A 13238-nucleotide genomic window follows, 5' to 3' on the forward strand; every position below is an offset into this window, starting at 1 on the left:
ACTTCAATTCATCAACTATGGCCTCAAAGCAAACCATATATGCATAATGAATTCTCATTGTACTGTTAATGTTCCAATTCACTCTTATGGGCATTGCATAATGCTAAACTTGTCCCTTTCCTGAATTGGAGCAGCATTAATGGATAAACATTATTCAATATCATGTCTCTTTAGAACACTTACAATATATGCTTAATGAGACAAACTTAACAATTCATGTGATCCATTCTAGAATATTTCAATTCCAATCACAAAAATTGTCTCATCCATATATTTCATTCAAGGTTCTTAGAGAAAAGCTTAATGGTTTCAACAATGAAAACCAAGACCAATACATAGCAAGCAAAATAGCATAAATATCCAAAATGAGAAATATAAACTTACTCCCACTGACCTTGAGATACATACAACAATTAATAGTGCTTTCATTAATGAATTCTTCAGTTTACAAAGCATGTGTTTCTTTCAATAAAAGAAAAGTCCTCAGGTTCATTCATGCAGACTTCTCTATTAAACACTCATCTAATCTTTTATTTTTCACATCCATACAATGTAACTCTAATTCATAACGAGTTACAAATACCACTATATGATTCCAAGTGAGTCATTCTTAGAAACAAGTGAGAATGTCACTTTATAACATATACCGTCGTTCTTAGTAAAATCGTTGGCCAATAGTGTGTCTTTATATCCATCTATATTGCCATTGGAGTTGAATGTAGTCATGAAGACACTCTTACACACAACTCGTACTTTGCAGGCAAATCGATGAAATCACAAACTTCATTCTGGCAAATTAATTTCAACTCATCATTCACGGCATAAATCTATTTAGTAGAATCAATATATGTTTAACGACATGTGAAAATAAAATAAAAACTTTTGTAACACTCACAGTCAAATTCTTGTAGATATACCAAATAATCACTTAGAGTAGCAGATACCAACATGCTTAATGTCTTGATATCATCTTAATGCTATTCTTTGTGGGTCTCTACTACACTTTCACCGGTGAAGTAGTCATAATGGAGTGATTAGTTATTTATTAATTTGTTATTCATTGTTGTTAAAACTGTTCACAACTGTAGGAATAACAATTTCATTATGAAGTACGCATGCAAAAATTTGCACACTAACTTTTCATAAAACCAATTTTCTTGGTTATCCACTCCCACTAATTTCACCATTTAAAATGAAACTGACGTTACTTATTTCAATAATCTCATACCATGGTTAGGATAATAAAATCTATACCATTTGTACTTTTCTAGGTAACCAATAAGGTTATCAAAAAAAACATTCTGAAGGTCCAATCCCTTCTCATGTGAACATTACATTCTTACTCCCACTAAGCAACCCAAAACATAATGGTGCCTTAAATTGGATTTCCTTACTTTCCGCAGTTCAAATAATTTCTTATTTGAAACTGCCTTAATAGGAACCCAATTAGCATAATAGTTGTAGTAAGAACATGTATCCATAATGGTATACGTAATGATAAATTACTTCACATACCCCTAACCAAAGGATAGAGCATTATAAGGTGAACACATGTTTTATAAATAATTTCAATTAGCTAAAGATTTCTTATGGCATCTTTCTTGGTGTATTAAAATTGTTTTCCTTAATACAATCCACTTACACACCAATAAGAGATCAATAAAATATAGGTTCAGAAGAACCTCATTCCTTACTGATCCCTTAGTTCTTTCTCTGAACACATTACCAGTCATTTATGACATAAGAACATTAAATTTCAATTTGTCAAATAGCAGTCACTTCTAAATCAATCATGCAAAGTATCAAAAACATTTAAAGAAAAAAGTCATCATACTTTAATTTCGTAAATCATTAATAGAATACCATAATTAACAAAATAGGCATTCTTTAAGAGACTGAAATAGTCATCACCAACCTTTAAAGGATAAAACATTATTGCCAAATTCCAAACAAAATTCCAACTAGATTTGAAACAGTAAGAACATAATACGCTTTCAATAAATCTAAATCATGGCCATTAAATTGAATATATAATTCAAAAAAGTGAAATCAAAAGCAACTTTGCATTGAACTGTTAGAAACATGAATTTTAGCACATAATTTAATCCATCAAGCATCATATGAAAATTCATCTAAAAATTGATTCGAAACACATAAAAGCGGAAGACTTACCTTTCTTTTCGAATCATATTCTGTAAATGCTTCACCTTCTACATAGGTGAATTTCATTTTCCTTCTTCTTCATCTCAAGGACTTCAGTTTTGCTGCTAAATCAGTATGCTCAATAATACACTCATTCATGCTTCGCAAACCATCAAATTTCATGATGGTAAGGTCAACCAATATTGTCCATGTAATGGATTTGTTAGCAATTCTCAAGAATTCTTTAGCATTATTCACATTAATGGAGCATAGCCTTAATTTATATTGCAATGTCTATTTATTTGCATAAACATAAAGCTAAATATGTTTGATCTTTTACAGGCTCTTTAATCCTCAATGCTTTACCATAATAGCAATGAGTTTCTCATTTTGAAATGCCTAATCAAGACCTAGAACACTTTGGTGATACTGGACTTGTTCACAGCAAAATGAGAAATTAAATCTAAACTAGATCAAACATAAGAGTGAAGCGAACCTGAAAGCGACATTGCAACATAATTTGTAATATGCTCAGAATACTAATGCTTTGAGTGACAAACACGTACAAACATATATAAGACTTATATAGTCTGACCATCAATAGACGTATCATCATAACTCTCCTTTGGGATAAACTATGACAGTACCAATAATTAACAATTATGATGCATCTATTTTACATTATTGGTAAATGTATATTCCTAGTTAGAAAAGCTTTGATATCTTTGGATATCCAAAACAAATCTAAATAAGACATATACAAGTTACCTCATTTATATCACCAATCATATGAATAGTGGATCCACCTTTGGGTGATCCATATATCTTATGAATGACGAAAATCAATATACTCATGACGTTCGAACCTTAAAAACATTATAAGGTTCAACCTCATTTATATGCATCCTTAAATCACAAGTAATTGATTAATTATCATTTAATTTGATATTCAAGGAACATTCTAGCTTGGCCACTTTGGTGACTAACAAACCATTCATAATATGAACGTCAAATTAAATTAACAACTATATTAGTTAATCAATTACATAAGATTAACTAATACACTTTAATGATTAATCGATCATTAGATTAATTAATTTGATATTCAAGGAACGTTCTAGCTTGGCCACTTTGGTGACTAACAAACTATTCATAATATGAATGTCAAATTAAATTAACAGTTAATGGATTACATAAGATCAATTAATACACTTTAATGGTTAACCGATCATTAGATTAACCAATAAATATATGACCCTTTAACACAGTAGTGGGCAATAGACCTTTAGATTGCCTCGCTTCATAAGACAAAGTACAGTGACAATGAAATACAATATGTTCAAATATATTTATATTAATTATACCATGAGTTCATAAGTGGTCATATATTTAATAATACATCAATTCATTAAGATTTCCTCATAATAATATAAATTGACAGTAAAACTGGTATTATTTCTTCCTATCAGCATCATAATTAATGAAATCATAATTTGCCAATTGACTGATTCGTTTTTCAATTTGAAAATAATCATATAGCCAAGTAAATGCATAGCCATTAGCACTCCAATTCAATTATGCAAAACTGACTGATATGTAACCAAAAGCACTTACACCGAGACATAATATGCTTTAATAACATCGTATATACAAATATATATTATATCTCTCTAATGCAATTAAAATACATAGTTGCAGGCACATCCATATGATTGCACGGTGAAGTGCATAGAGAAGCATGTTAAAACGACTTCATGGATACAGCACCAGAACCAAAAGGAAATAATATTCATAAGATTGACCATTCATATTGCCAACTAAATGAAAGTAATCCTTCTTGGTTTAATGGTACATATTTCATATGGCACAACCAATACATACATATATATGATTCAAATAAGTATAAATCAAATCGTAAAATTCATAATGGAAAATCATGAAAGTTCTTAACCATGCTCTGATACCACATGTAAACTTAAAATTGGGCAAAACCATAAGAACCCAATACATGACCCGAGATCTTGAACTTCATGATTTTCACAATAACATTTTGCGGAAATTCAATTAGACTTAAATTACATACATACCTTGAATGATTAGTCTTCTACCATATCAAGATATTTGCCTTGAGCGATCCGTAGGCGAGCCGTCAGTGTGGAGGAAATAGATTTCTCTCTCTGGCCTTTTGCACGTTTAGAAAACCCTAATTCGTGTCTTCATCAGTGTACACATAAGATGGGTATGTGCACTATTATAGGCAGAGAGAGGACCCGTTTCCTAGTGAAGCCCATAATCAATTACCACCCATCACGGTAATAATAGGAAACTACTTCTCTTTATTTGACCAATATAATTATTCTGAATAATATTTATTAAACCAATTAAACAATTTATTTACCACATAGGTCACTTTATGTGGGCCACACAATATTTATAAAATATTCTTACAACTACAAGTTGGAGATGTTTTGAATCTACTGAAAGAAATAAAAGAGATGTTGTTGATCATTTGTATCTTGATTGTTGTCAATGTGGTTTTTAATTTAATTAAAAAAAATGAGGTGCTTAGATGGTGCTTCAATTTGGGTAAAGACATGTTTTGGTTGTAACATCCTGCTCAAACGTTTTGGTTGTAACATTATGATCAAAATTTGGGAAAAGACATATATCAAAGGTTGTAAATTTATAGTCATGAAATAAAAACATTCAACTCTTATTCTGGATGTTACATTCTTTGGCTCATATGAAATGAAATGGAATGGAAACATGCACATGGTGCAGTACACAAACCAATATACACATGCTGTTGTACACAGACTTGACCATGATTCACAAAATAAGCCAAAATACAATGTCTTTAGAAATAATATACACATGTATACACATGTTACAGTACATAGACTTTATCTTGATTCATAGATTTTACCAAGGAAATTTTGATTTTTCTCCTTCTTTTTGTTTGATTTTGTTCATTTAATCCCTTTATTCACATGAAGGGCAATGAAGATGAATTAGGAGGAATTAAGAGTAATATGTTTTGTCATTTGGTGGGTGTAATGTGATTTGTAATTTGTTTTGAGTTTTGAGTTTTCTTTGTACTGTGATATGAATGGAAACCAGTAACAGATCTTGAATCATATCTTGTTCATTGGATATCAAATGGTGACATATTGATAAGCATCACACCAAAAATAGGTTATAACCATATCTTGTTCATTGGATACCAAAAACAGGTTACAAAAACAAGTTATTGATAAGCATATCTTGTTCATGCCATATCAAATGGTTACATCTCAATACATGATCAATATAGGCATCACACCGAAAACAGGTTCCAACCATCACATTACATATCAAATAATCAATTACATCTAAGTACTTGACTCAAAAACCTTGACAGACATCAAAGTGTTACCAAACTAACAACCCAATTCCAACCATGAAGACATTAAAGTCTTACAAAACTAAAAACCAATTGCAGAATCTATAATTCTACAACATTCAAACCATTCTTCTATGAAACCATAATTCAAAAAGAGTTTATCCTAATTCAAAAATAGTTTGTTGCAAAAGTTCAACATCATCACATCTAATGATGAAAAAAAGGATCTTTAACAAAATGGTTCCTCTGTTGTTCTTTCATCCTCCTCCTACGTTGTTGTACTAGAGATAGTTTGGCAGATTGAGATGAATCACATGTTTGAGAAGCTCGAGTTGCTTGAGATGGTTGGGATTAGGAAGCCTGAGCTGCTTGACACAACATTAAGGATTCGTATTACATTGTAAAAGCCATCTTTAATCTCGTAATATTGTAATTTACAATAACAAGGAACCCTTGTATAAGAATAAGGTAAGCGTGGACCTTGGTGGAATAAAATTGGTTCTTATTCTTGTAAACACGATTTTACAACATATAAGACTGCTATATATTCTTATGGACAAAGGGGTTTCATAAATTTATGAAAAAGAATCAGACAACACAAAATAAAGTTAACATATTAACTTCATCAATTGTTCATACATATGGTAACCTCTGTTACATTTTCACACCATGTGCTAATCTTAATCTATGATATGGATACCAAAAAAAAAAAAAAAAAATACCAAGTAGGACATTCGACCTAGATGTACAAAAAAAAAAAGTGTCATACCTAACCATAGGAACAATCCTTTAAAAACTACTTTACAAAAAAAATAAGTTGTCTTATTCTACCATGACGACACTCATTCTAAAAATATAAGATATGCACCAAAACCAATAGCATCACAACATTAGGTCTATGCTTACAAAAATATATACTAGTCAATCATGTTAGTTCCATTACCCAACCTTGTTAGCGGCGTCGAGGTTTAGGCTGACCGCAGCCTATACGTGTTTCTAGTATAATAACTTCCATTTTTTTTTCCTAATATAAACCCTCTTTTTTCTAATGGTGACATCTGCCACATCTTTTTTTAACTTCAACAATACCAATCTTCTTCCCCATTGCCATAAAAACATGTGCATTTTCCATCACTTTCAATGCTTCACTTCCCACATCACATAATTAATTTTTTTTTCATGTCTCAGCAACTCAATAACAAGTCGCATCCGTTGTACATTAGAGTCGTACTACAACCAACAAAAATAAATATTTAGCGTTTAATTACATATAAAACATTTTTACCAAAAAAATGGCACATACACAATGCATACCCAATCATACCACAACTAATAATAATATTGCATGTGTCTTATGAAAAAAATGTCACACCATTAGGTTGGACATGATTGGCATTCAATGGGGACACAACAGAAAAGGAGGAAAACGTCCACCTCGTCTCAAATATCGACAAGATGTGATCATAAAAAACAGAGTCTAGGTACAACAACTGTTGCATGAACAACAACATAGTCGACATAAGTAACATCGACCAAAAGAAAAATGTATAAGTGTATTGAACAAAAGCTTCTCCACTTACAGTAAGTTGGCAATCATTCTCGTGTTTCTTATTATGATGCAGATCAGGTAAACAATCACAAATTTTTGTTTTCTTATAAAAAATTTCATAAACCAAAAGATACGAGTGACCAACTACATCATCGTGCATTGGAATATATATCTGCAAAAAAGTAGTCTATACATTATTACCGATAATTCACATAATTGGAGCTTGCAACCCACCTGCCTGCAGTCCTTCAGTTGCCCATCAAATCTTGTCAAAAGAGAAAGCTTCTGTGTCCTAGCACATGATGTCATACGATCATTGGGACATACCAATTTGGTGCATTCGTGCATTTTATGAGGTATAACACATCAGCTTTAACTAAAAATATCATCATTTAATCTTATCCATTTACTTACCAACCAAAAATACGTAGATAGGAACCATTTTGTAGAGGTGGGTATCGTATAAATATTCTGCCATTACATTGATTACCTATTAAAAGATAAAACATGATTGTTAGCATCATAATACCAACATTCTAAACATATATTGATAAGTAGTCAAATACATATTAAATTCATAGCCCTTACATCATCAAAGAGAGACAACACAGGGGCAAGGCTTCCAAAATGGTGATGAGTTATAACTATAAAACCTATGTCGACGAGTAGTTCACTGCAAAACAAAAAAAGAGACTCTTGTAATCAATTTTCCTTATGTCACATATTGTGGTAGAAGTCTCTATGTATGTGTGGAGATGGATGATATAATAATTATTTTCACAAATTTGGTTCAGGGTATATATCCAAGGTTTGGATCCATTGGATTGCAACAAAATGCAAAACTTAATAGATCTCTATAATATTCGGAAATATTATTGGTCATCATCCAGAATGGACCGACATTCAATCTCTTCACAATTCGCTCATGCACAATTCCTTGTAAGGTTTTTGCATTTACTTAAACTTTCAATGCATTGAAGTCTTCATAAGGAGTTCTCTTGTGGGGACTTGCCTTTTTATTCGTTGTTGCACAAGTCACTACCTGATCCCTTGTTGAAGTAGAACCACAATTCTCTATGAACAAACTTCTTACCTCGTTGTGATCCATTTTATCCTAGTGCCCATAAATCATTACAAAATAGCATTTACAAATCATTCACTGCATAAAATAAGGACATCTAACTTTGTTATTACATAGCGAGAAAACTAAATAAAAATACAACATAATTTATAATACAATGATTTCAGCAAATCAAATACTCAATGATTGTCATCATCCAACAATTACTCATCAAAATGTGAAACGACAAGTGAAATTATTAAAACACATACAAACAAGCTACAACCATTACTCATCATACCTCATTATTGTTTTGCATATTTTCTCTCATGGATGACTTCAACGGAGGGAGCCAAAGTTTTATCAAGATTTGCAAATCCTTTTACATTGTCACCTTGCTCGTTGGGAGTTCTGCCTTATTTGTCTTGCCTACTTTTTGGAGGTTTAGTATTTCAAGGGTCTAATAGTCCCCTATCACACCCTATATCAAACATGTTATCATGTTCGTCATTTAGTTTAACTTTGTGTTGATGAGGGTGTGAAGTGCGCAATGTTCAATCTTTCTCATTTTTTTATGCTAACTCAGAAATAACCTTAGAGAGTGATTCATCCATATGAGCAACAGTGCCACCAAAGTTGCCATATCTTTTTTTATTGAACTTAACTCTTTGGCAAAGTGAGTCATTGTTTTCGTATAATCTTTGAGACCTTCAGATTTAGCTTTGATAACAGCTACCTTGTAACTTTCAAACCCTCCTTTTTTCTTTAGCCACTTCTTCATTTTTTCGGTCTCTACTTTCCCCCACACAGTGAATGGTAGCACAGACCTATCTACAAGTAGGCTACCATGAGCTATAACATCAAAGTAAAACAATTGAGAGAATAACAAGCAAACACCAATGTAAACTTGATTGTTACCTTTAAATGACCTGACACTATCCAATAAAAATTTGAATGAATAACTTGCGCAGTTTTTCCTTGTTATCTCTTAACGGAAGCATATATTTTAGATTCACATACATGGATGTGGTTGGACATAGCAACGTACATAGGGTAAACATGGCAAAACCAACTTTGAAAAAGTCACCTGCTTATTCTGTCCCCACCATCATCTACTTCAACTCATTATTCTTTAAAAACTTGTTCCCAACCAAAAAAGAATTTGGCATCTTTGCAATGTGTCGCTCTCCATGGATCTGGTGAAATCAACTTCCTTTCCTTCATCCTTAACACTCATTATGTGCACGAATTCATCCACAAATATCTTAAGTGTTTTCCCATGTAGCACGATTGATGATTCAAAAGGATTGAGTTTACCAATCAAAAAAAGACATATTGAATAAGATTGTTTTCTGCACTTCATTTTCAACAACGAAACAAATCTCATTTCTTGAATAACTGCTTTTTTCTCATCACTTAAAACATTTATAGCGTCATTTGGATCCTTTCGACTGTATCGTGTGGCTATCTTCAAACAAGTCTTGTTAGAGGCGTTCGTTGAAGGTTTTTTATGTTCATACTTTGCTTTCTAAGTAACATCCAACTGTTGCCACATATCAACGATTTCCTTCTTAGTCTAAGGAAGAAAAAAATAAAATTCAATCAATTCATTATAAGTTGTGAGTTGTAATGTCTCTATTTAAATGTATTCTTGCCAATTTATCACATTAGTATCCACATTCTCCACTATTATTTGTTGCTTCATTTCATCGCCCTTTATTTTCCTATTTAAAACATTCACATTTAGTTAGTCCTATAAAAAGTACTAAATATACTGGAAGAGACGTTTAACACTTACAAATAGTTAAAATAACTGGTCTTGCGACCAATCACCGTCTTGTACTGGTCTTTTGTTGTTTTTGGCTTTTTGCCCTTATTATGCACATTAATATTCTTTCATATGATTTTATAATTCCAATTAATGATGACCTGTATTAAACAAGAAAAACATTGTATCATATAAAATAAACTCAATCGAAAATAATAACATGACAACTCATATGCAAATTGTCAAATTATATCAAACAAACTCAATGGGAAAATAACATTTTAAATCATATGCAATTGCCAAAGACAGGACCCTTAGGCATTGCATGTTTGTGCTCTAATATATCTCCCTATACGCATCCAATGCAATTCTCAGGCATCCAAAACTCTTTCAATGTTTGTTCTCATGTCATCCACTTTCATGGAAATTTTACAATTTTCAATAATATGTGAACGAAATTAAATTCATATTAGGTTACAACCCATAATTTTTTAAATCTTTCAACTCATTCCATATTTAGAACATCCAAGAATACAACATATTAAACAAAAAAAATTTAGTCATATCAAATAAACTCAATCAAAAAATAACATGTCTCATATGTGTTGTGTTCCTTCCAAGTGCCAATATATGGTTAGTATAGTGGTACAAGTAAGGGTGTCGAACCACAGAGACCGATTGGACCTCTATAAATTACTAGTTTTGAAAGAACCCTAACTAAGAATGAAAGTGACAAATTGAAAGTAGTTTTTGTGTTGTAAATGAAAAATAACTTAAAATGCAAGAAGAATGTAGCAATGAATGATATATTGTTGTAGAAATAATATGGATGAGATCAGAGATTTCGAATTCACCATTACAAAACCAATTCCATGTTTATAAAGTTAAACCGTATTCAACTACCAACCTGTTTCTAGAGTTCGCTTTACATATACATGATCAACCATATGATGTGTGGTTTTGATCAAATTCTCCTAATCTGCAACCTAATTGGGATGTTCAACTTTGGTTCCAAGTTAAGAGTCATTGGCATGCAAGAAAATGTTAAAGAACCCAAGAAAATACACGGCGGGATGTTTGCATAGCATTCTCTTCATTCATTCACATGTCTACCAAGATTAAGCATGATGTTTACTATAACCTTGTCCAGATAATCTGTAGGCAACCCTAATGGTGATCAAACATTAAAATTGACAACAAATTTAATAATAGATGCAGTAAATGAAACAAGAAGCATATTGATAAACTGAATACTTTAACTTAGAAACATGGATCAATGTTGCAAGGCTACATCGAAATCCCTAGCTATAAATATAGTTACACATCATGTTCACAAAGATTAAAACGAAAATAAACAAAATGAGTGAAAATAAATTCAAGAGAGGAAACCCTTGAACCAATTCTGATGTTGAACTTCTATAAGAACAGCCTCCTGCGATGAGTCCTGATGGTGGAAATATATGGAACGGCTAGGGTTTTAAGTGTGCATGAAAGGAGAGAATAACCAAAAAGTGGTCCTAGGTTATGAAATTCATCCAAAATAAATAGAGTCTGTAAAAGTGGCTAAAATGCAAGTTTTTATGGGTTAAAAGAGGCTGCAAGATATTCCAAAGAGATCCTAACAACTCAGCTTTTATTTTGCACGTTTTTGCCTTATTTGGCACCTCCAAATCATGCTAGAAATCCCCATTGCTTTCCCACTCTGCTCTTAGTCTTCAAACAAGCCAGGTTCGCCTTGGATTCTTTATTTGGACTTCAAAACGGGTCACGAAACTTGTTTCCATGTTTGAATAAGGGTCAGCTCCAAAAATAGCATGTTTTCATTTCTTTTGCCTTCAACTTGATCTTAAAGTAGATGCAACTGCATACTAACACAAAATAAGGTAAAACGCAACAAGTTTAATTCAAAAACATCACAAATAGACTAGAAATGGATGGTATAAATATATAAATATATGAGTTATCAATATGTCAATTGCCAACGAGGTGATATGAAATTGCATTACTCCTAGGCAATTGTATTTTTGTACTCCAATATATCACCTTCTACATATCCAGTATAATTCTGAGGCATCACGAAACTCTTTCAATGGTTATTCCCAGCCTACTGACTTTAATGACAATTTTACAATTTTGAATAAAGTTACCCACCCATAGAAATTAAATTCATATTACATTTTCAAAAATTAATTTAAAGAGGTAAGGTTAGGGTTTAGCAAAACATAGGTCATATTACGCAATCCTAATTTTACAAAAGGTTAGGATTTATCAAGAGATAAAATGAGATTCTTCAATACTATCCTTACAAAACTTCAAACCCAGTGCTAGGTTAAATTGGTTGAATGCAGACTATTTTATGATGTTGTCTCCATTATAGCCTCACAAAGTAGTGGTACACATTTATAATATTCCTCACCTCAAACATGATTAATATTCTAGAATTTAGGGTTTAGGAATGTCATACATATTTTCTGCTTTCTTATCATATATATTTTTTAGACATGGATGTCATATATATATATATATATATATATATATTAGGAATATATTTTCTGCTTTATCATCGTATTGTGATATGCTGCCCTTTGAATGCACCTTGCATAAAATTGCTTTCATAATTATTGGCTTACTTTAGTCACGGCATATAATATGTTAAGGTTTCGCTTAATTTCTTGTTTTTTTCTCCTTCAATAATGATATGGCTAGGAAATAGCACACTATTAAATCATTTATTTGCTACCAACTATAGGGAGATGAACACTTTTAGAGGAAGAAAGATTCTTATAATGCTCAATATGAAATTAGTCATCTTTCTCTTGTAGTGATATGTGATATGATGCCCATATACTTTTTTAGTTTTCATCAAATTTTGCTCATCCTTGAATTTTATTGTCTTTACCAATTCTCTGTTCATATTCCATAACATCAAATAAATAAGAAGATAATCCATTGGGAGTTGTACATGTTTCCTAACTATGTGGAAATGAACCGCTAGAATTTGTAAGCAAAAGTCTATTTCTTTTTCACTTATTATTATAATAATTCACTCTATATACAATAGGGAGTACTCCGACAATCAATAAACTCATTGCTTAAGAGTGCAAAGGAAAGGTTGTTGTATAGATTAGATGTTGAAAGTCATGTACACAATCAACCTGTTTCTACCCAAACCCATGGGGAAACCCGATAGCTTGCTCAAGTTCCAGGTTGCAGAATGCACACAAGATTATTAAAAGTGGAACATACGGGTCAATCAAATCTATACTATATTAAGGGTGGGCACGGTTCAGGTTGGACCGGCTTTTGCCCCAAATTAGAACCTGTTCACCTGTTCTTG

This window comes from Prunus mume, linkage group LG4 (genome assembly GCF_029339155.1).
Source record: "Prunus mume cultivar Tortuosa linkage group LG4, ASM2933915v1, whole genome shotgun sequence".
Lineage (NCBI taxonomy): Eukaryota > Viridiplantae > Streptophyta > Magnoliopsida > Rosales > Rosaceae > Prunus > Prunus mume.